Genomic DNA, 24495 nt, shown 5'->3' with positions numbered 1-24495 from the left:
ATATTTCCATGTTCATACAGATAGCGGTGTAGATATTTCCATGTTCATACAGATAGCGGTGTAGATTTCCATGTTCATACAGTTAGCGGTGTAGATATTTCCATGTTCATACAGAAGGCGGTGTAGATATTTCCATCTTCATACAGATGGCGGTGAAGATATTTACTTGTTCAAACAGATGGCGGTGTAGATATTTCCATGTTCATAGAGATGGCTGTTTAGATATTACCATGCTCATAGAGATGGCGGTGCAGTGTTCATATGGATGGCGGTGTGGATATTTCCATGTTCATACGGATGGCGGTGTAGATATTTCCATGTTTATACAGAGTTCGGTTTAGATATTTCCATGTTTACAGAGATAGCGGTGTAGATATTTCCATCTTGATACACTAAGCGGTGTAGATATTTCCAAGTTTATAGAGGTAGCGGTGTAGATATTTCCGGGTTTATAATGATAGCGTTGTAGATATTTCCATGTTTTTACAGATAGCTGTATAGATACTTCCATGTTTATACAGACGGCGGTGTAGATATTTCCATGATTATAGAGATGGCGGTCTAGATATTTCCATGTTTACAGAGATAGTGGTGTAGATATTTCCAAGTTTATAGAGAGAGCGGTGTAGATATATCCATGTTTATACAGATAGCGGTGTAGTTATTTTCATGTTTATAAAGATAGCAGTGTAGATATTTCCATTGATATACAGATATCTGTGTAGATATTTCCATGTTCATACAGATATCGGTGTAGATATTTCCATGTTCATACGGATAGCGGTGTAGATATATGCATATTCATACAGTTAGCGGTGTAGATATTTCCATGTTCATACAGATGGCGGTGAAGATATTTCCATGTTCATACAGATGGCGGTGTAGATATTTACATGTTCCTGCAGATGGTGGTGTAGATATTTCCATGTTCATACAGATGGCGGTGTACATATCTCCATGTTCAAACAGATGGCAGTGTAGATATATCCATGTTCATACAGATGGCGGTGTAGATATTTCAAAGTTTATAGAGATATCGCTGTAGTTATTTCCATATTTATAGAGAAATCTGTGTAGATATTTCCATGTATATGCAGATAGCTGTGTTGATATTTCAATGTTCATACAGATAGCGGTGCAGATATTTCCATGTTCATCCAGATAGCGGTGTAGATATTTCCATGTTCATCCAAATGGCGGTGTAGATATATCCATGTTCATTCAGATGGCGGTGAAGATATTTCCATGTTCATACAGATGGCGGTGTAGATATTTAAATGTTCATATAGATGGCGGTGAAGATATTTCCATGTTCATAGAAATGGCGGTGTAGATATTACCAAGCTCATAGAGATGGTGGTGTAGATATTTCCATGTTCATACTGATGGCGGTGTAGATATTTCCACGTTCCTACAGATGGCGTTGTAGGCATTTGCATGTTCATACAGATAGCGGTGTAAATATTTCCATGTTCATTCAGATAGCGGTGTAGATATTTCCATGTTCATACAGATAGCGCTGCAGATATTTCCATGTTCATACAGACAGTGGTGTAGATATTTCCATGTTCATACAGATAGCGCTGCAGATATTTCCATGTTCATACTGATGGCGGTATAGATATTTCCATGTTCATACAGATAGCGCTGTAGATATTTCCATGTTCATACAGATGGCGGTGTAGATATTTCCATGTTCATACAGATGGTGGTGTAGATATTTCCATGTTCATACAGATGGCGGTGTAGATATTTCCATGTTCCTACAGATGGCGGTCTAGATATTTCCATGTTCATACAGAAAGCGGTGTAGTTATTTCCATGATTATAGAAAAAGCTGTGTAGATGTTTGCATGTATATGCAGATAGCTGTGTTGATATTTCAATGTTCATACAGATAGCGGTGTAGATATTTCCACGTTCATCCAGATAGCGGTGTAGATATTTCCATGTTCATCCAGATGGCGGTGTAGATATATCCATGTTCATACAGCTGGCGGTGAAGATATTTCCATGTTCATACAGATGGTGGTGTAGATATTTCCATGTTCATACAGATGGCGGTGAAGATATTTCCATGTTCAAACAGATGGCGGTGTAGATATTTCCATGTTCATGCTGACGGCGGTGTAGATATTTTCATGTTCCTACAGATGGCGGTGTAGATATTTCCATGTTCATACAGGTGGCGGTGTAGATAATTCCATGTTCATACAGTTAGCTGTGTAGGTATTTCCATGTTCATACAGATGGCTGTGAAGATACTTCCATGTTCATACAGATGGTGGTGAATATATTTCCATGTTCATACAGATGGTGGTGTAGATATTTCCATGTTCCTACAGATGGTGGTGTAGATATTTCCATGTTCATACAGATAGCGGTGTAGATATTTCCATGTATATAGAGAAAGCTGTGTAGATATTTCCATGTATATGCAGATAGCTGTGTTGATATTTCAATGTTCATACAGATAGCGGTGTAGATATTTCCTTGTTCATCCAGATAGCGGTGTAGATATTTCCATGTTCATCCAGACGTCGGTGTAGATATATCCATGTTCCTACAGATGGCGGTGTAGATATTTCCATGTTCCTATAGATGGCGGTGTAGGTATTTCCATGTTCATACAGATAGCGATGTAGATATTTCCATGTTCATTCAGATATCGGTGTAGATATTTCCATGTTCGTAAAGATGGCGGTGAAGGTATTTCCATGTTCATACAGATGGCGGTGTAGATATTTCCATGTTCATACAGATGGCGGTGTAGATATTTCCATGTTCATACAGATAGCGGTGTAGTTATTTTCATGTATATAGAGAAAGCTGTGTAGATATTTCCATGTATATGCAGATAGCTGTGTTGATATTTCAATGTTCATACAGATAGCGGTGTAGATATTTCCTTGTTCATCCAGATAGCGGTGTAGATATTTCCATGTTCATCCAGATGTCGGTGTAGATATATCCATGTTCCTACAGATGGCGGTGTAGATATTTCCATGTTCCTATAGATGGCGGTGTAGGTATTTCCATGTTCATACAGATAGCGATGTAGATACTTCCATGTTCATTCAGATATCGGTGTAGATATTTCCATGTTCATACAGATGGCGGTGAAGGTATTTCCATGTTCATACAGATGGCGGTGTAGATATTTCCATGTTCATACAGATGGCGGTGTAGATATATCCATGTTCATACAGATGCCTTTGAAGATATTTACATGTTCATACAGATGGAGGTGTAGATATTTCCATGTTCAATCAAATGGGGCTGTAGATATTTCCATGTTCATAGAGATGGCGGTGTAGATATTTCCATGTTTATACCGATAGCGGTGTAGTTATTCCCATGTTTATAGAGATAGCAGTGTAGATATTTCCATTGATATACTGATAGCTGTGTAGATATATCCATGTTCGTACAGACAGCGGTGTAGATATTTCCATGTTCATACAGATAGCGGTGTAGATATTTCCATGTTCATACAGATAGCGGTGTAGATATTTCCATGTTCATACAGATAGCGGTGTAGATATTTCCATGTTCATAGAGTTAGCGGTGTAGATATTTCCATGTTCATACAGATGGCGGTGTAGATATTTCCATGTTCATATAGATGGCGGTGAAGATATTTACATGTTCAAATAGATGTTGGTGTAGATATTTCCATGTTCATAGAAGCGTCGGTGCAGATATTACCATGCTCATAGAGATGGCGGTGTAGATATTCCCATGTTCCTACAGATGGCTGTGTAGGTATTTCCATGTTCATACAGATAGCGGTGTAGTTATTTCCATGTTCATTCAGATAGCGGTGTAGATATTTCCATGTTCATACAGATAGCGCTGTAGATATTTCCATGTTCATACAGATAGCGGTGTAGATATTTCCATGTTCATACAGATGGCGGTGAAGATATTTCCATGTTCATACAGATGGCGGTGTAGATATTTCCAAGTTCATGCAGATGGCGGTGTAGGTATTTCCATGTTTCTACAGATGGCGGTGTAGATATTTCCATGTTCATACAGATGGTGGTGTAGGTATTTCCTTGTTCATACAGATGGCGGTGAAGATATTTCCTTGTTCATAGAGTTATCGGTGTAGATATTTCCATGTTCATACAGATGGCGGTGAAGATATTTCCATGTTCATTCAGATAGCGGTGTAGATGTTTCCATGTCATACAGATGGCGGTGTAGATATTTCCATGTTCCTACAGATGGCCTTGTAGATATTTCCATGTTCCTACAGATAGCGGTGTAGTTATTTCCATGTTCATAGAGATGGCGGTGTAGATATTTCCATGTTTATACAGATAGCGGTGTAGTTATTTCCATGTTTATAGAGATAGAAGTGCCGATATTTCCATTGATATACAGATAGCTGTGTAGATATATCCATGTTCATACAGATAACAGTGTAGATATTTCCATGTTCATACAGTTAGCGATGTAGATATTTCCATGTTCATACAGATGGCGGTGTAGATATTTCCACGTTCATAAAGATGGCAGTGAAGATATCTACATGTTGAAACAGATGGCGGTTTGGTTATTTCCATGTTCATAGAGATGGCGGTGTAGATATTACCATGCTCATAGAGATAGCGTTGTAGGTGTTTCCATGTTCTTACGGATGGTGGTGTAGATGTTTCCATGTTAATACGGATGGTGGTGTAGATATTTCCATGTTTATACAGAGTTCGGTTTAGATATTTCCATGTTTACATAGATAGCGGTGTAGATATTTCCATGTTGATACACTAAGTTGTGTAGATATTTCCAAGTTTATAGAGGTAGCGGTGTAGATATTTCCATGATTATAATGATAGCGTGGTAGATATTTCCATGTTTATACAGATAGCGGTATAGATATTTCCATGTTTATACAGATGGCCGTGTAGATATTTCCATGATTATAGAGATGGCGGTCTAGATATTTCCATGTTTACAGAGATAGTGGTGCAGTTATTTCCAAGTTTATAGAGAGAGCTGTGTAGATATATCCATGTTTATACAGATAGCGGTGTAGTTATTTTCATGTTTATAAAGATATCAGTGTAGATATTTCCATTGATATACAGATAACTGTGTAGATATTTCCATGTTCATACAGATAGCGGTGTAGATATTTCCATGTTCATACAGACAGCGCTGTAGATATTTCCATGTTCATACAGATGGCGGTGTAGATATATCCATGTGCATACAGATGGCGGTGAAGATATTTCCATGTTCATACAGATAGCGGTGTAGTTACTTCCATGTTTATAGAGAAAGCTGTGTATATATTTCCATGTATATGCAGATAGCTGTGTAGATATTTCCATGTTCATACAGATAGCGGTGTAGATATTTCCATGTTCATCCAGATGGCGGTGTAGATATATCCATGTTCATACCGATGGCCGTGAAGATATTTCCATAATCATACAGATGGCGGTGTAGATATTTCCATGTTCATACAAATGGCGGTGTAGATATTTCCATATTCATAGAGATGGTGGTGTAGATATTTCCATGTTTATACAAATGGCGGTGTAGGTATTTCCATGTTTATAGAGATAGCGGTGTAGATATTCCCATGTTCATACAGATGGCGGTGTAGATATTTCCATGTTCATGGAGATGGCGGTGTAGATATTTCCATGTTCCTACAGATGGCGGTGTAGATATTTCCATGTTCATCCAGATAGCGGTGTAGATATTTCCATGTTCATCCAGATGGCGGTGTAGATATATCCATGTTCATACAGATGGCGGTGAAGATATTTACATGTTCATACAGATGGCGGTGTAGATATTCCCATGTTCATAGAGATGGCGTTGTAGATATTACCATGCTCATAGAGATGGCGGTGTAGATATTTCCATTTTCATACAGATGGCGATGTAGATATTTCCATGTTTATAGGGATGGCGGTGTAGTTATTTCCATGTTTATACAGAGTTTGGTTTAGATATTTCCATGTTTACACAGATAGCGGTGTAGATATTTCCATGTTGATACACATAGCGGGGTAGATATTTCCAAGTTTATAGAGATAATGGTGTAGATATTTCCATGTTTATACAGATAGCGGCATAGATATTTCCATGTTTATACTGATGGCAGTGTAGATATTTCCATGTTTATAGAGTTGGCGGTCTAGATATTTCCATGTTCATAGAGATATGGTGTAGTTATTTCCAAGCTTATATAGAGAGAGGCGTAGATATTTCCATGTTTATACAGATAGCGATGTAGTTATTTTCGTGCTTATAGAGATAGCAGTGTATATATTTCCATTGATATACAGATAGATGTGTAGATATTTCCATGTTCATACAGATTGTGGTGTAGATATTTCCATATTCTTACAGATAGCGGTGTAGATATTTACAAGTTTATATAGATAGCGGTGTAGTTATTTCCATGTTTATACAGATGGCGGTGTAGTTATTTCCATGTTTATAGAGATGGCGGTGTAGATATTTCCACGTTTATAGAGATAGTGGTGCAGTTATTTCCAAGTTTATAGAGAGAGCGGTGTAGATATTTCCATGTTTATACAGATAGCAGTGTAGTTATTTCCGTGTTTATACAGATAGCGGTGTATATATTTACATGTTTATAGAGATGGCGGTTTAGATATTTTCTTGTTTATACAGATAGCGGTGTAGATATTTCCATGTTTATGGAGATAGCGGTGTAGGTATTTCCAATATTATACATGTAGCAGTGTAGATATTTCCATGTTCATACAGATAGCGGTGTAGATATTTCCATGTTTACACAGATAGCGTTGTAGATATTTACATGTTTATAGAGATAGCGGTGTAGTTATTTCCATGTTTATACAGATTGCGCTGAAGATATTTCCATGTTTACACAGATAGCGGTGTGGATATTTCCATTTTTATACAGATAGCGGTGTAGATATTACCATCTTAATACAGATGGCGGTTTAGATATTTCCAAGTTCCTACAGATGGCGCTGTAGTTATTTCCATGTTCATACAGATGGCAGTGTAGATATTTAAAAGTTTATAGAGAGAGCGGTGTAGTTATTTCAAAGTTTATAGAGAAAGCTGTGTAGATATTTCCATGTATATGGAGATAGCTGTGTAGATATTTCGATGTTCATACTGATAGCGGTGTTGATGTTTCCATGTTCCTACAGATAGCGGTGTAGATATTTCCATGTTCATACAGATAACGGTGTAGATATTTCCATGTTCATACAGATGGCGGTGTAGATTTTTCCATGTTCATACAAATAGCGGTGTAGATATTTCCATGTTTATAGAGAAACCTGTGTAGATATTTTCATGTCTATGAAGATAGCTGTGTAGATATTTCCATGTTCATGCAGATAGCGTTGTAGATATTTCCATGTTCATCCAGATGCCGGAGTAGATATATCCATGTTCATACAGATGGCGGTGAAGATATTTCCATGTTCATACAGTTGGCGGTGTAGATATTTCCATGTTCATAGAGATGGCATTGTAGATATTTCCATGTTCATACAAACGGCGCTGTAGATATTTCCATGTTCATAGAGATGGCGTTGTAGATATTTCCATGTTTATACAGACTTCGGTTTAGATATTTCCATGTTTACACAGATAGCGGTGTAGATATTTCCATCTTGATACACATAGCGGTGTAGGTATTTCCAAGTTTATAGAGATAGCGGTGTAGACATTTCCATGTTTATAATGATAGCATTGTAAATATATCCATGTTTATACAGATAGCGGTATAGATATTTCCATGTTTATACAGATGGTGGTGAAAATATTTCCATGTTTATAGAGATTGCGGTCTAGATATTTCCATGTTTATAGAGACAGTGGTGTAGTTATTTCCAAGTTTATAGAGAGAGCGGTGTAGATATATCGATGTTTATACAGATAGCGGTGTAGTTATTTTCATGTTTATAGATATAGCAGTGTAGATATTTCCATTGATATACTGATAGCTGTGTAGATACTTCCATATTCATACAGATTGCGGTGTAGATATTTCCATGTTCATAGTGATAGCGGTGTAGTTATTTCCATGTTTATACAGATGGCGGTATAGTTATTTCTATGTTTATAGAGATGGCGGTCTAGATATTTCCATGTTTATAAAGATAGTGGTGTAGTTAATTCCAAGTTTCTAGAGAGATCGGTGTAGATATTTGCTTGTTTATACAGATAGGGGTATAGATATTTCCATGTTTATACAGATAGCAGTGCAGATATTTACATGTTTATAGAGATGGCATTCTAGATATTTTCTTGTTTAAACAGATAGCGGTGTAGATTGTCCATGTTTATATAGATAGCGGTGTAGATATTTCCAATTTTATACGGATAGCAGAGTAGATATTTCCATGTTCATGCAGATAGCGGTGTAGACATTTCCATGTTTACACAGATAGCGTTGTAGATATTTACATGTTTATAGAGATAGCGGTAAAGTTATTTCCAGGTTTATACAGCTAACGCTGTAGATATTTCCATGTTTATACAGATAGCGGTGTAGATATTTCCATCTTAATACAGATGGCGGTGTAGATATTTCCATGTTCATACAGATGGCGGTGCAGATATTTCCATGTTTATAGAGATAGCGTTGTAGTTATTTCCATGTTTATAGAGATAGCGGTGTAGATATTTCCAAGTTTATAGAGATAGCAGTGTAGATTTTTCCATGTTTATAGACACAGCGGTGTAGATATTTCCATGTTTATACAGGTAATGGTGTAGATATTTTGATGTTCATGTGGATAGCGGTGTATATATTTCCATGTTCATACAGATAGCGGTGTAGATATTTCCATGTTCATACAGATGGCAGTGAAGATATTTCCATGTTCCTACAGATAGCGGTGTAGATATTTCCATGTTCATACAGATGGCGGTGTAGATATTTCCATGTTCATACAGATAGCGGTGTAGATATTTCCATGTTCATACAGATGGCGTTGTAGAAATTTCCATGTTCATTCTGATGGCAGTGTAGATATTTCCATGTTCATACAGATAGCGGTGAAGATATTTCCATGTTCATACAGATGGCGATGTAGATATTTCCATGTTCATACAGATCGCCGTGTAGATATTTCCATGATTATAGACATGGCGGTGAAGCTATTTACTTGTTTATACAGATAGCGATGTAGATATTTCTATGTTTATAGAGATGGCGGTGTAGATATTTCCATGTTCATACAGATAGCGCTGCAGATATTTCCATGTTCATACGGATAGCGGTATAGATATTTCCATGATCGTACAGATGGCGGTGTAGATATTTCCATGTTTACAGGGATAGCGGTGTAGATATTTCCATGTTAATACACAAAGCGGAGTAGATATTTCCAAGTTTACAGAGATAGCAGTATAGATATTTCCATGTTTATAGAGATAGCGTTGTAGATATTTCCTTGTTTATACAGAAAGCAGTATAGATATTTCCATGTTTATACAGATTGCGGTGTAGATATTTCCATGTTTATAGAGATGGCGGTTAAGATATTTCCATGTTCATATAGAGAGTTGTGTAGTTATTTCCAAGTTTATAGATATAGCGGTGTAGGTATTTCCATATTAATACAGATAGCGGTGTAGATATTTCCATGTTTATACAGATACCGGTGTAGATATTTTCATGTTTATAGAGATGGCGGTCCAGATATTTCCTGGTTTATACAGATAGCGGTGTGGGTATTTCCATGTTTATACAGATAGCGGTGTAGATATTTCCATCTTAAAACAGATGGCGGTAGAGATATTTCCATGTTCATACAGATGGCGTTCTAGATATTTCCATGTTAACACAGATAGTGGTGTGGATATTTCCATGTTGTTACAGATAGCGGTGTAGGTAATTTCATGTGTATAGAGATGGCAGTCCAGATATTTCCTTGTTTATACAGATAGTGGTGTAGATATTTCCATGTATATAGAGATAGCGGTGTAGATATTTCCATTTTTATACAGATAGCAGTGTAGATATTTCCACGTCCATAGAGATAGCGGTGTAGATATTTCCACCTTTATAGAGATGGCGGTGGAGGTATTTTGATATTCCTACAGATGGCGGTGTAGATATTTCCATGTTTATACAGATAGCGGTGTAGATATTTCCATCTTAATACAGATGGCGGTGTAGATATTTCTATGTTCCTACAGATGGCGGTGCAGGTATTTCCATGTTCATACAGATGGCGTTGTAGATATTTCCATGTTTATAGAGATGGCGGTGTAGATATTTGCATGTTTATAGACATAGTGGTGTAGATAATTCCATGTATATACAGAAAGCTCTGAAGATATTTCCATGTTCATACAGATGGCGGTGTAGATATTTCCATGTTCATACAGATCGCGGTGTATATATTTCCATGATTATAGAGATAGCGGTGTAGTTATTTTCACGTTTATAGAGATGGCGTTGCAGATATTTCCATGTTTATAGAGATGGCGGTGTAGTTATTTCCATCTTTACATAGATAGCGTTGTAGACATTTCCATGTTCATACAGTAGCGGTGTAGATATTTCCATGTTTATACAGATAGTAGTGTAGATATTTCCATGTTTATAGAGATAGCGGTGTAGTTGTTTCCCTGTTTTACAGATAGCACTGTAGCTATTTCCATGTTTATAGAGATAGCGGTGTATATATTTCCATGTTTATGCAGATAGCGGTGTAGATATTTCCACGTTCATACGGATGTCGGTGTAGATATTTCCATGTTCATAGAGATGGTGCTGTAGATATTTCCACGTTCATAGAGATGTTGCTGTACATATTTCCACGTTTGTACGGATGGCGGTGTAGATATTTCCATGTTTATATAGATGGTGTGTAGATATTTCCATGTTTATACAGAGGGCGGTTTAGATATTTCCATGTTTACAGAGATAGCGGTGTAGATATTTCCATGTTGATACACATAGCGGTGTAGTTATTTCCAAGTTTATAGAGATAGCGGTGTAGATATTTCTATGTTTATACAGATAGCGGCGCAGATATTTCCATCTTAATACAGATGGCGGTGTAGGTATTTTCGTGTTCCTACAGATGGCTGTGTAGATATTTCCATGTTCATACAGATGGCGGTGTAGATATTTCCAAGTTTACAGTGATAGCGGTGTAGTTATGTCCATGCTTATAGGGAAAGCTGTGTAAATATTTCCATGTATATGCAGATAGCAGTGTAGATATTTCCATGTTCATACAGATAGCTGTGTAGATAATTCCACCTTTATAGAGATGGTGGTGTAGATATTTCTATGTTCATACAGATGGCGGTGTAGATATTTCCATGTTCATTGAGATGGCGATGTAGATATTTCCATGTTTATACAGATGGCCGTGTACATATTTCTATGTTTGTAGAGATTGCGGTGTAGATATTTCCATGTTTATTCAGAAAGCGGTGTAGATAATTCCATGTTTACACAGACAGCGGTGCAGACCTTTCCATGTTTACAGAGATAGCGTTGTAGAAATTTACATGTATATTGAGATAGCAGTGTAGTTATTTCCATGTTTATACAGATAGTGCTGAAGATATTTCCATGTTTACACAGATAGCGGTGTGGATATTTGCATGTTCATACAGATAGCGGTGTAGATATTTCCATCTTAATACAGATGGCGGTGTAGGTATTTTCGTGTTCCTACAGATGGCTGTGTAGATATTTCCATGTTCATACAGATGGCTGTGTAGATATTTCCATGTTCATACAGATAGCGGTGTAGATATTTCCATGTTCATACAGTTAGCGGTGTAGATATTTCCATGTTCCTACAGAGAGCGGTGTACATATTTCCATGTTCATACAGATGGGGGTGATGATATTTACATGTTCATACAGATGACGGTGTAAATTTTCCACGTTCATAGAGATGCCGGTGTAGATATTTCCAAGTTCATATGGATGGCGGTGTAGATATTTCTATGTTCATACAGATGACGGTGTAGATATTGAAATATTTACACAGATAGCGGTGTAGATATTTCCATGTTGATACACATAGTGGTGTAGACATTTCCAAGATTATAGAGATAGCGGTGTAGAAGTTTCCATGTTTATAGAGACAGCGTTGTAGATATTTCCATGTTTATATAGATAGCGGTAAAGATATTTCCATGTTTATACAGATGGCGTTGTAGATATTTCCATGTTCATCCAGATAGCGGTGTAGATATTTCCATGTTCATCCAGATGGCGGTGTAGATATATCCATGTTCATACAGATGGCGGTGAAGATATTTCCATGTTCATACAGATGGCGGTGTAGATATTTCCATGTTCATACAGATAGCGGTGTAGTTATTTCCATGTTTATAGAGAAAGCTGTGTAGATATTTCCATGTATATGCAGATAGCTGTGTTGATATTTCAATGTTCATACAGATAGCGGTGTAGATATTTCTTTGTTCATCCAGATAGCGGTGTAGATATTTACATGTTCATCCAGGTGGCGGTGTAGATATATCCATGTTCATACAGAAGGCGGTGTAGATATTTCCATGTTCCTATAGATGGCGGTGTAGGTATTTCCATGTTCATACAGTTAGCGATGTAGATATTTCCATGTTCATTCAGATATCGGTGTACATATTTCCATGTTCATAAAGATAGCGCTGTAGATATTTCCATGTTCATACAGATGGCGGTGTAGATATTTCCATGTTCCTACAGATGGCGGTCTAGATATTTCCATGTTCATACAGAAAGCGGTGTAGTTATTTCCATGATTATAGAATAAGCTGTGTAGATGTTTGCATGTATATGCAGATAGCTGTGTTGATATTTCAATGTTCATACAGATAGCGGTGTAGATATTTCCACGTTCATCCAGATAGCGGTATAGATATTTCCATGTTCATCCAGATGGCGGTGTAGATATATCCATGTTCATACAGCTGGCGGTGAAGATATTTCCATGTTCATACAGATGGTGGTGTAGATATTTCCATGTTCATACAGATGGCAGTGAAGATATTTCCATGTTCAAACAGATGGCGGTGTAGATATTTCCATGTTCATGCTGATGGCGGTGTAGATATTTTCATGTTCCTACAGATGGCGGTGTAGATATTTCCATGTTCATGCTGATGGCGGTGTAGATATTTTCATGTTCCTACAGATGGCGGTGTAGATATTTTCATGTTCATACAGGTGGCGGTGTAGATATTTCCATGTTCATACTGTTGGCTGTGTAGGTATTTCCATGTTCATACAGATGGCTGTGAAGATACTTCCATGTTCATACAGATGGTGGTGAATATATTTCCATGTTCATACAGATGGTGGTGTAGATATTTCCATGTTCCTACAGATGGTGGTGTAGATATTTCCATGTTCATACAGATAGCGGTGTAGTTATTTCCATGTATATAGAGAAAGCTGTGTATATATTTCCATGTATATGCAGATAGCTGTGTTGATATTTCAATGTTCATACAGATAGCGGTGTAGATATTTCCTTGTTCATCCAGGTAGCGGTGTAGATATTTCCATGTTCATCCAGATGTCGGTGTAGATATATCCATGTTCCTACAGATGGCGGTGTAGGTATTTCCATGTTCCTATAGATGTCGGTGTAGGTATTTCCATGTTCATACAGATAGCGATGTAGATATTTCCATGTTCATTCAGATATCGGTGTAGATATTTCAATGTTCATAAAGATATCGCTGCAGATATTTCCAAGATCATACAGATAGCGGTGTAGATATTTCCATGTTCATAGAGATGGCGGTGAAGTTATTTCCATGTTCATACAGATGGCGGTGTAGATATTTCCATGTTCATACAGATGGGGGTGTAGATATTTCCATGTTCATACAGACGGCGGTGTAGATATTTCCATGTTCCTACAGATGGCGGTCGTGATGTTTCCATGTTCATACAGAAAGCGGTGTAGTTATTTCCATGATTATAGAGAAAGCTGTGTAGATGTTTACATGTATATGCAGATAGCTGTGTTGATATTTCAATGTTCATACAGATAGCGGTGTAGATATTTCCTTGTTCATCCAGATAGCGGTGTAGATATTTCCATGTTCATGCTGATGGCGGTGTAGATATTTTCATGTTCCTACAAATGGCGGTGTAGATATTTCCATGTTCATACAGGTGGCGGTGTAGATATTTCCATGTTCATACAGTTAGCTGTGTAGATATTTCCATGTTCATAAAGATATCGCTGTAGATATTTCCATGTTCATACAGTTAGCGGTGTAGATATTTCCATGTTCCTACAGATGGCGGTGTAGGTATTTCCATGTTCATACAGATAGCGCTGTAGATATTTCCATGTTCATACAGATAGCGCTGTAGATATTTCCATGTTCATACAGATGGCGGTGAAGTTATTTCCATGTTCATACAGATGGCGGTGTAGATATTTCCATGTTCATACAGATGGTGGTGTAGATATTTCCATGTTCATACAGATGGCGGTGTAGATATTTCCATGTTCCTACAGATGGCGGTCTTGATGTTTCCATGTTCATACAGAAAGCGGTGTAGTTATTTCCATGATTATAGAGAAAGCTGTGTAGATGTTTACATGTATATGCAGATATCTGTGTTGATATTTCAATGTTCATACAGATAGCGGTGTAGATATTTCCTCGTTCATCCAGATAGCGGTGTAGATATTTCCATGTTCATGCTGATGGCGGTGTAGATATTTTCATGTTCCTACAGATGGCGGTGTAGATATTTCCATGTTCATACAGGTGGCGGTGTAAATATTTCCATGTTCATACAGATGGCGGTGTAGATATTTCCATGTTCATACAGATGGCGGTGTAGATATTTCCATGTTCATACAGATGGCAGTGTAGATATTTCCATGTTCATACAGATAGCGGTGTAGATATTTCCATGTTCATAGAAATGGCGGTGTAGATATTACCATGCTCATAGAGATGGTGGTGTAGATATTTCCATGTTCATACGGATGGTGGTGTAGATATTTCCATGTTCCTATAGATGGCAGTGTAGGTATTTCCATGTTCATACAAATAGTGAAGTAGATATTTCCATGTTCATTCAGATAGTGGTGTAGATATTTCCATGTTCATACAGATGGCGGTGAAGATATTTCCATGTTCACACAGATGGCAGTGTAGTTATTTCCATGTTCATGCAAATGGTGATGTAGATATTTCCATGTTCATTCAGATAGTGGTGTAGATATTTCCATGTTCATACAGATAGCGCTGTAGATATTTCCATGTTCCTACAGATGGCGGTGTAGATATTTCCATGTTCATACAGATAGCGGTGTAGATATTTCCATGTTCATACAGATGGCGGTGTAGATATTTCCATGTTCATACAGATAGCGGTGTAAATATTTCCACGTTCATACAGTTAGCGATGCAGATATTTCCATGTTCATACAGATGGCGGTGTAGATATTTCCATGTTCATACAGATGGCGGTGAAGATATTTACATGTTCAAACAGATTGCGGTGTAGATATTTCTGTGATCATAGAGATGGCGGTGTAGATAGTTCCATGCTCATAGAGATGGCCATGTAGATGTTTCCATGTTCATACGGATGGCGGTGTAGATATTTCCATGTCCATACGGATGGCGGTGTAGATATTTCCATGTTTATACAGAGTTCGGTTTAGATATTTCCATGTTTACACAGATAGCGGTGTAGATATTTCCATCTTGATAGAGAAAGCGGTGTAGATATTTCCAAGTTTATAGAGGTAGCAGTGTAGGTATTTCCGTGTTTATAATGATAGCGTTGTAGATCTTTCCATGTTTATACAGATAGCGGTATATATATTTCCATGTTTATACAGATGGCGGTGTAGATATTTCCATGATTATTGAGATGGCGGTCTAGATATATCCATGTTTACAGAGATAGTGGTGTAGTTATTTCCAAGTTTATAGTGAGAGTGGTGTAGATCTATCCATGTTTACAGATAGTGGTTTAGTTACTTTCATGTTTATAAAGATAGCAGTGTAGATATTTCCATTGATATACAGATATCTGTGTTGATATTTCCATGTTCATACAGATATCGGTGTAGATATTTCCATGTGCATACAGAAGGCGGTGAAGATATTTCCATGTTCATACAGATGGCTGTGTAGATATTTCCATATTCCTACAGATGGCGGTGTAGATATTTCCGTGTTCATACAGATAGCGGTGTAGTTATTTCCATGTATATAGAGAAAGCTGTGTATATATTTCCATGTATATGCAGATAGCTGTGTTGATATTTCAATGTTCATACAGATAGCGGTGTAGATATTTCCTTGTTCATCCAGGTAGCGGTGTAGATATTTCCATGTTCATCCAGATGTCGGTGTAGATATATCCATGTTCCTACAGATGGCGGTGTAGGTATTTCCATGTTCCTATAGATGTCGGTGTAGGTATTTCCATGTTCATACAGATAGCGATGTAGATATTTCCATGTTCATTCAGATATCGGTGTAGATATTTCAATGTTCATAAAGATATCGCTGCAGATATTTCCAAGATCATACAGATAGCGGTGTAGATATTTCCATGTTCATAGAGATGGCGGTGAAGTTATTTCCATGTTCATACAGATGGCGGTGTAGATATTTCCATGTTCATACAGATGGCGGTGTAGATATTTCCATGTTCATACAGACGGCGGTGTAGATATTTCCATGTTCCTACAGATGGCGGTCGTGATGTTTCCATGTTCATACAGAAAGCGGTGTAGTTATTTCCATGATTATAGAGAAAGCTGTGTAGATGTTTACATGTATATGCAGATAGCTGTGTTGATATTTCAATGTTCATACAGATAGCGGTGTAGATATTTCCTTGTTCATCCAGATAGCGGTGTAGATATTTCCATGTTCATGCTGATGGCGGTGTAGATATTTTCATGTTCCTACAGATGGCGGTGTAGATATTTCCATGTTCATACAGGTGGCGGTGTAGATATTTCCATGTTCATACAGTTAGCTGTGTAGATATTTCCATGTTCATAAAGATATCGCTGTAGATATTTCCATGTTCATACAGTTAGCGGTGTAGATATTTCCATGTTCATACAGATGGCGGTGTAGATATTTCCATGTTCATATAGATAGCGGTGAAGATATTTACATGTTCAAACTGATGGCCGTGTAGATATTTCCATGTTCATAGAAATGGCGGTGCAGATATAACCATGCTCGTAGAGATGGTGGTGTAGATATTTCCATGTTCATACGGATGGCGGTGTAGATATTTCCATGTTCCTACAGATGGCGGTGTAGGTATTTCCATGTTCATACAGATAGCGCTGTAGATATTTCCATGTTCATACAGATAGCGCTGTAGATATTTCCATGTTCATACAGATGGCGGTGAAGTTATTTCCATGTTCATACAGATGGCGGTGTAGATATTTCCATGTTCATACAGATGGTGGTGTAGATATTTCCATGTTCATACAGATGGCGGTGTAGATATTTCCATGTTCCTACAGATGGCGGTCTTGATGTTTCCATGTTCATACAGAAAGCGGTGTAGTTATTTCCATGATTATAGAGAAAGCTGTGTAGATGTTTACATGTATATGCAGATATCTGTGTTGATATTTCAATGTTCATACAGATAGCGGTGTAGATATTTCCTTGTTCATCCAGATAGCGGTGTAGATATTTCCATGTTCATGCTGATGGCGGTGTAGATATTTTCATGTTCCTACAGATGGCGGTGTAGATATTTCCATGTTCATACAGGTGGCGGTGTAAATATTTCCATGTTCATACAGATGGCGGTGTAGATATTTCCATGTTCATACAGATGGCGGTGTAGATATTTCCATGTTCATACAGATGGCAGTGTAGATATTTCCATGTTCATACAGATAGCGGTGTAGATATTTCCATGTTCATAGAAATGGCGGTGTAGATATTACCATGCTCATAGAGATGGTGGTGTAGATATTTCCATGTTCATACGGATGGTGGTGTAGATATTTCCATGTTCCTATAGATGGCAGTGTAGGTATTTCCATGTTCATACAAATAGTGAAGTAGATATTTCCATGTTCATTCAGATAGTGGTGTAGATATTTCCATGTTCATACAGATGGCGGTGAAGATATTTCCATGTTCACACAGATGGCAGTGTAGTTATTTCCATGTTCATGCAAATGGTGATGTAGATATTTCCATGTTCATTCAGATAGTGGTGTAGATATTTCCATGTTCATACAGATAGCGCTGTAGATATTTCCATGTTCCTACAGATGGCGGTGTAGATATTTCCATGTTCATACAGATAGCGGTGTAGATATTTCCATGTTCATACAGATGGCGGTGTAGATATTTCCATGTTCATTCAGATAGCGGTGTAAATATTTCCACGTTCATACAGTTAGCGATGCAGATATTTCCATGTTCATACAGATGGCGGTGTAGATATTTCCATGTTCATACAGATGGCGGTGAAGATATTTACATGTTCAATCAGATTGCGGTGTAGATATTTCCGTGATCATAGAGATGGCGGTGTAGATAGTTCCATGCTCATAGAGATGGCCATGTAGATGTTTCCATGTTCATACGGATGGCGGTGTAGATATTTCCATGTCCATACGGATGGCGGTGTAGATATTTCCATGTTTATACAGAGTTCGGTTTAGATATTTCCATGTTTACACAGATAGCGGTGTAGATATTTCCATCTTGATAGAGAAAGCGGTGTAGATATTTCCAAGTTTATAGAGGTAGCAGTGTAGGTATTTCCGTGTTTATAATGATAGCGTTGTAGATCTTTCCATGTTTATACAGATAGCGGTATATATATTTCCATGTTTATACAGATGGCGGTGTAGATATTTCCATGATTATTGAGATGGCGGTCTAGATATATCCATGTTTACAGAGATAGTGGTGTAGTTATTTCCAAGTTTATAGTGAGAGTGGTGTAGATCTATCCATGTTTACAGATAGTGGTTTAGTTACTTTCATGTTTATAAAGATAGCAGTGTAGATATTTCCATTGATATACAGATATCTGTGTTGATATTTCCATGTTCATACAGATATCGGTGTAGATATTTCCATGTGCATACAGAAGGCGGTGAAGATATTTCCATGTTCATACAGATGGCTGTGTAGATATTTCCATATTCCTACAGATGGCGGTGTAGATATTTCCGTGTTCATACAGATAGCGGTGTAGTTATTTCCATGTTTATAGAGAAAGCTGTGTAGATATTTCCATGTATATGCAGATAGCTGTGCAGATATTTCCATGTTCATACAGACAGCGGTGTAGATATATCCATGTTCATACAGATGGCGGTGAAGATATTTCCATGTTCATACAGATGGCGGTGTAGATGCTTCCATGTTCATACTGATGGTGTAGATAGTTCCATGTTCCTACAGATGGCGGTGTAGATATTTCCATGTTCATAGAGATAGCGGTGTAGATATTTCCAAGTTTATAGAGATAGCGGTGTAGTTTTTTCTATGTTTACAGAGAAAGCTGTGTAGATATTTGCATGTATATGCAGATAGCTGTGTAGATATTTCCATGTTCATACAGATAGCGTTGTAGATATTTCCATGTTCATTCAGATGGCGATGTAGACATATCCATGTTCATACAGATGGCGGTGAAGATATTTCCATGTTCATACAAATGGCGGTGTAGATATTTCCATGTTCATACAAATGGCGGTGTAGATATTTCCATGTTCATAGAGACGGCGGTGTAGATATTTCCATGTTTATATAGATAGCGGTGTAGTTATTTAAATGTTTATAGACATAGCAGTGCAGATATTTCCATTGATATACAGATAGCTGTGTAGATATATCCATGTCCATACAGATAGCCGTGTAGATATTTCCATGTTCATACAGGTAGCGGTGTAGATATTTCCATGTTCATACAGATAGCGGTGTAGATATTTCCATGTTCATACAGATAGCGGTGTAGATATTTCCATGTTCATACAGATAGCGGTGTAGATTTCCATGTTCATACAGTTAGCGGTGTAGATATTTCCATGTTCATACAGAAGGCGGTGTAGATATTTCCATCTTCATACAGATGGCGGTGAAGATATTTACTTGTTCAAACAGATGGCGGTGTAGATATTTCCATGTTCATAGAGATGGCTGTTTAGATATTACCATGCTCATAGAGATGGCGGTGCAGTGTTCATATGGATGGCGGTGTGGATATTTCCATGTTCATACGGATGGCGGTGTAGATATTTCCATGTTTATACAGAGTTCGGTTTAGATATTTCCATGTTTACAGAGATAGCGGTGTAGATATTTCCATCTTGATACACTAAGCGGTGTAGATATTTCCAAGTTTATAGAGGTAGCGGTGTAGATATTTCCGGGTTTATAATGATAGCGTTGTAGATATTTCCATGTTTTTACAGATAGCTGTATAGATACTTCCATGTTTATACAGACGGCGGTGTAGATATTTCCATGATTATAGAGATGGCGGTCTAGATATTTCCATGTTTACAGAGATAGTGGTGTAGTTATTTCCAAGTTTATAGAGAGAGCGGTGTAGATATATCCATGTTTATACAGATAGCGGTGTAGTTATTTTCATGTTTATAAAGATAGCAGTGTAGATATTTCCATTGATATACAGATATCTGTGTAGATATTTCCATGTTCATACAGATATCGGTGTAGATATTTCCATGTTCATACGGATAGCGGTGTAGATATATGCATATTCATACAGTTAGCGGTGTAGATATTTCCATGTTCATACAGATGGCGGTGAAGATATTTCCATGTTCATACAGATGGCGGTGTAGATATTTACATGTTCCTGCAGATGGTGGTGTAGATATTTCCATGTTCATACAGATGGCGGTGTACATATCTCCATGTTCAAACAGATGGCAGTGTAGATATTTCCATGTTCATACAGATGGCGGTGTAGATATTTAAATGTTCATATAGATGGCGGTGAAGATATTTCCATGTTCATAGAAATGGCGGTGTAGATATTACCAAGCTCATAGAGATGGTGGTGTAGATATTTCCATGTTCATACTGATGGCGGTGTAGATATTTCCACGTTCCTACAGATGGCGTTGTAGGCATTTGCATGTTCATACAGATAGCGGTGTAAATATTTCCATGTTCATTCAGATAGCGGTGTAGATATTTCCATGTTCATACAGATAGCGCTGCAGATATTTCCATGTTCATACAGACAGTGGTGTAGATATTTCCATGTTCATACAGATAGCGCTGCAGATATTTCCATGTTCATACTGATGGCGGTATAGATATTTCCATGTTCATACAGATAGCGCTGTAGATATTTCCATGTTCATACAGATGGCGGTGTAGATATTTCCATGTTCATACAGATGGTGGTGTAGATATTTCCATGTTCATACAGATGGCGTTGTAGATATTTCCATGTTCCTACAGATGGCGGTCTAGATATTTCCATGTTCATACAGAAAGCGGTGTAGTTATTTCCATGATTATAGAAAAAGCTGTGTAGATGTTTGCATGTATATGCAGATAGCTGTGTTGATATTTCAATGTTCATACAGATAGCAGTGTAGATATTTCCACGTTCATCCAGATAGCGGTGTAGATATTTCCATGTTCATCCAGATGGCGGTGTAGATATATCCATGTTCATACAGCTGGCGGTGAAGATATTTCCATGTTCATACAGATGGTGGTGTAGATATTTCCATGTTCATACAGATGGCGGTGTAGATATTTCCATGTTCATAGAGATGGCGGTGTAGATATTTCCATGTTCATAGAGATGGCGGTGTAGATATTTCCATGTTCATCGGGATGGTGGTGTAGATATTTCCATGTTCCTACAGATGGCGGTGTAGGTATTTCCATGTTCATACAGATAGCGCTGTAGATATTTCCATGTTCATACAGATAGCGCTGTAGATATTTCCATGTTCATACAGATGGCGGTGAAGTTATTTCCATGTTCATACAGATGGCGGTGTAGATATTTCCATGTTCATACAGATGGTGGTGTAGATATTTCCATGTTCATACAGATGGCGGTGTAGATATTTCCATGTTCCTACAGATGGCGGTCTTGATGTTTCCATGTTCATACAGAAAGCGGTGTAGTTATTTCCATGATTGTAGAGAAAGCTGTGTAGATGTTTACATGCATATGCAGATATCTGTGTTGATATTTCAATGTTCATACAGATAGCGGTGTAGATATTTCCTTGTTCATCCAGATAGCGGTGTAGATATTTCCATGTTCATGCTGATGGCGGTGTAGATATTTTCATGTTCCTACAGATAGCGGTGTAGATATTTCCATGTTCATACAGGTGGCGGTGTAAATATTTCCATGTTCATACAGATGGCGGTGTAGATATTTCCATGTTCATACAGATGGCGGTGTAGATATTTCCATGTTCATACAGATGGCAGTGTAGATATTTCCATGTTCATACAGATAGCGGTGTAGATATTTCCATGTTCATAGAAATGGCGGTGTAGATATTACCATGCTCATAGAGATGGTGGTGTAGATATTTCCATGTTCATACGGATGGTGGTGTAGATATTTCCATGTTCCTATAGATGGCAGTGTAGGTATTTCCATGTTCATACAAATAGTGATGTAGATATTTCCATGTTCATTCAGATAGTGGTGTAGATATTTCCATGTTCATACAGATGGCGGTGAAGATATTTCCATGTTCACACAGATGGCAGTGTAGTTATTTCCATGTTCATGCAAATGGTGATGTAGATATTTCCATGTTCATTCAGATAGTGGTGTAGATATTTCCATGTTCATACAGATAGCGCTGTAGATATTTCCATGTTCCTACAGATGGCGGTGTAGATATTTCCATGTTCATACAGATAGCGGTGTAGGTATTTCCATGTTCATACAGATGGCGGTGTAGATATTTCCATGTTCATACAGATAGCGGTGTAAATATTTCCACGTTCATACAGTTAGCGATGCAGATATTTCCATGTTCATACAGATGGCGGTGTAGATATTTCCATGTTCATACAGATGGCGGTGAAGATATTTACATGTTCAAACAGATTGCGGTGTAGATATTTCCGTGATCATAGAGATGGCGGTGTAGATAGTTCCATGCTCATAGAGATGGCCATGTAGATGTTTCCATGTTCATACGGATGGCGGTGTAGATATTTCCATGTCCATACGGATGGCGGTGTAGATATTTCCATGTTTATACAGAGTTCGGTTTAGATATTTCCATGTTTACACAGATAGCGGTGTAGATATTTCCATCTTGATAGAGAAAGCGGTGTAGATATTTCCAAGTTTATAGAGGTAGCAGTGTAGGTATTTCCGTGTTTATAATGATAGCGTTGTAGATCTTTCCATGTTTATACAGATAGCGGTATATATATTTCCATGTTTATACAGATGGCGGTGTAGATATTTCCATGATTATTGAGATGGCGGTCAAGATATTTCCATGTTTACAGAGATAGTGGTGTAGTTATTTCCAAGTTTATAGTGAGAGTGGTGTAGATCTATCCATGTTTACAGATAGTGGTTTAGTTACTTTCATGTTTATAAAGATAGCAGTGTAGATATTTCCATTGATATACAGATATCTGTGTTGATATTTCCATGTTCATACAGATATCGGTGTAGATATTTCCATGTGCATACAGAAGGCGGTGAAGATATTTCCATGTTCATACAGATGGCTGTGTAGATATTTCCATATTCCTACAGATGGCGGTGTAGATATTTCCGTGTTCATACAGATAGCGGTGTAGTTATTTCCATGTTTATAGAGAAAGCTGTGTAGATATTTCCATGTATATGCAGATAGCTGTGCAGATATTTCCATGTTCATACAGACAGCGGTGTAGATATATCCATGTTCATACAGATGGCGGTGAAGATATTTCCATGTTCATACAGATGGCGGTGTAGATGCTTCCATGTTCATACTGATGATGTAGATATTTCCATGTTCCTACAGATGGCGGTGTAGATATTTCCATGTTCATAGAGATAGCGGTGTAGATATTTCCAAGTTTATAGAGATAGCGGTGTAGTTTTTTCCATGTTTACAGAGAAAGCTGTGTAGATATTTGCATGTATATGCAGATAGCTGTGTAGATATTTCCATGTTCATACAGATAGCGTTGTAGATATTTCCATGTTCATTCAGATGGCGATGTAGACATATCCATGTTCATACAGATGGCGGTGAAGATATTTCCATGTTCATACAAATGGCGGTGTAGATATTTCCATGTTCATACAAATGGCGGTGTAGATATTTCCATGTTCATAGAGACGGCGGTGTAGATATTTCCATGTTTATATAGATAGCGGTGTAGTTATTTAAATGTTTATAGACATAGCAGTGCAGATATTTCCATTGATATACAGATAGCTGTGTAGATATATCCATGTCCATACAGATAGCCGTGTAGATATTTCCATGTTCATACAGGTAG

The sequence above is a fragment of the Gorilla gorilla genome, chromosome 9 (assembly GCF_029281585.2).
Source record: "Gorilla gorilla gorilla isolate KB3781 chromosome 9, NHGRI_mGorGor1-v2.1_pri, whole genome shotgun sequence".
Lineage (NCBI taxonomy): Eukaryota > Metazoa > Chordata > Mammalia > Primates > Hominidae > Gorilla > Gorilla gorilla.
Note: the sequence above shows the minus strand (reverse complement) of the source record.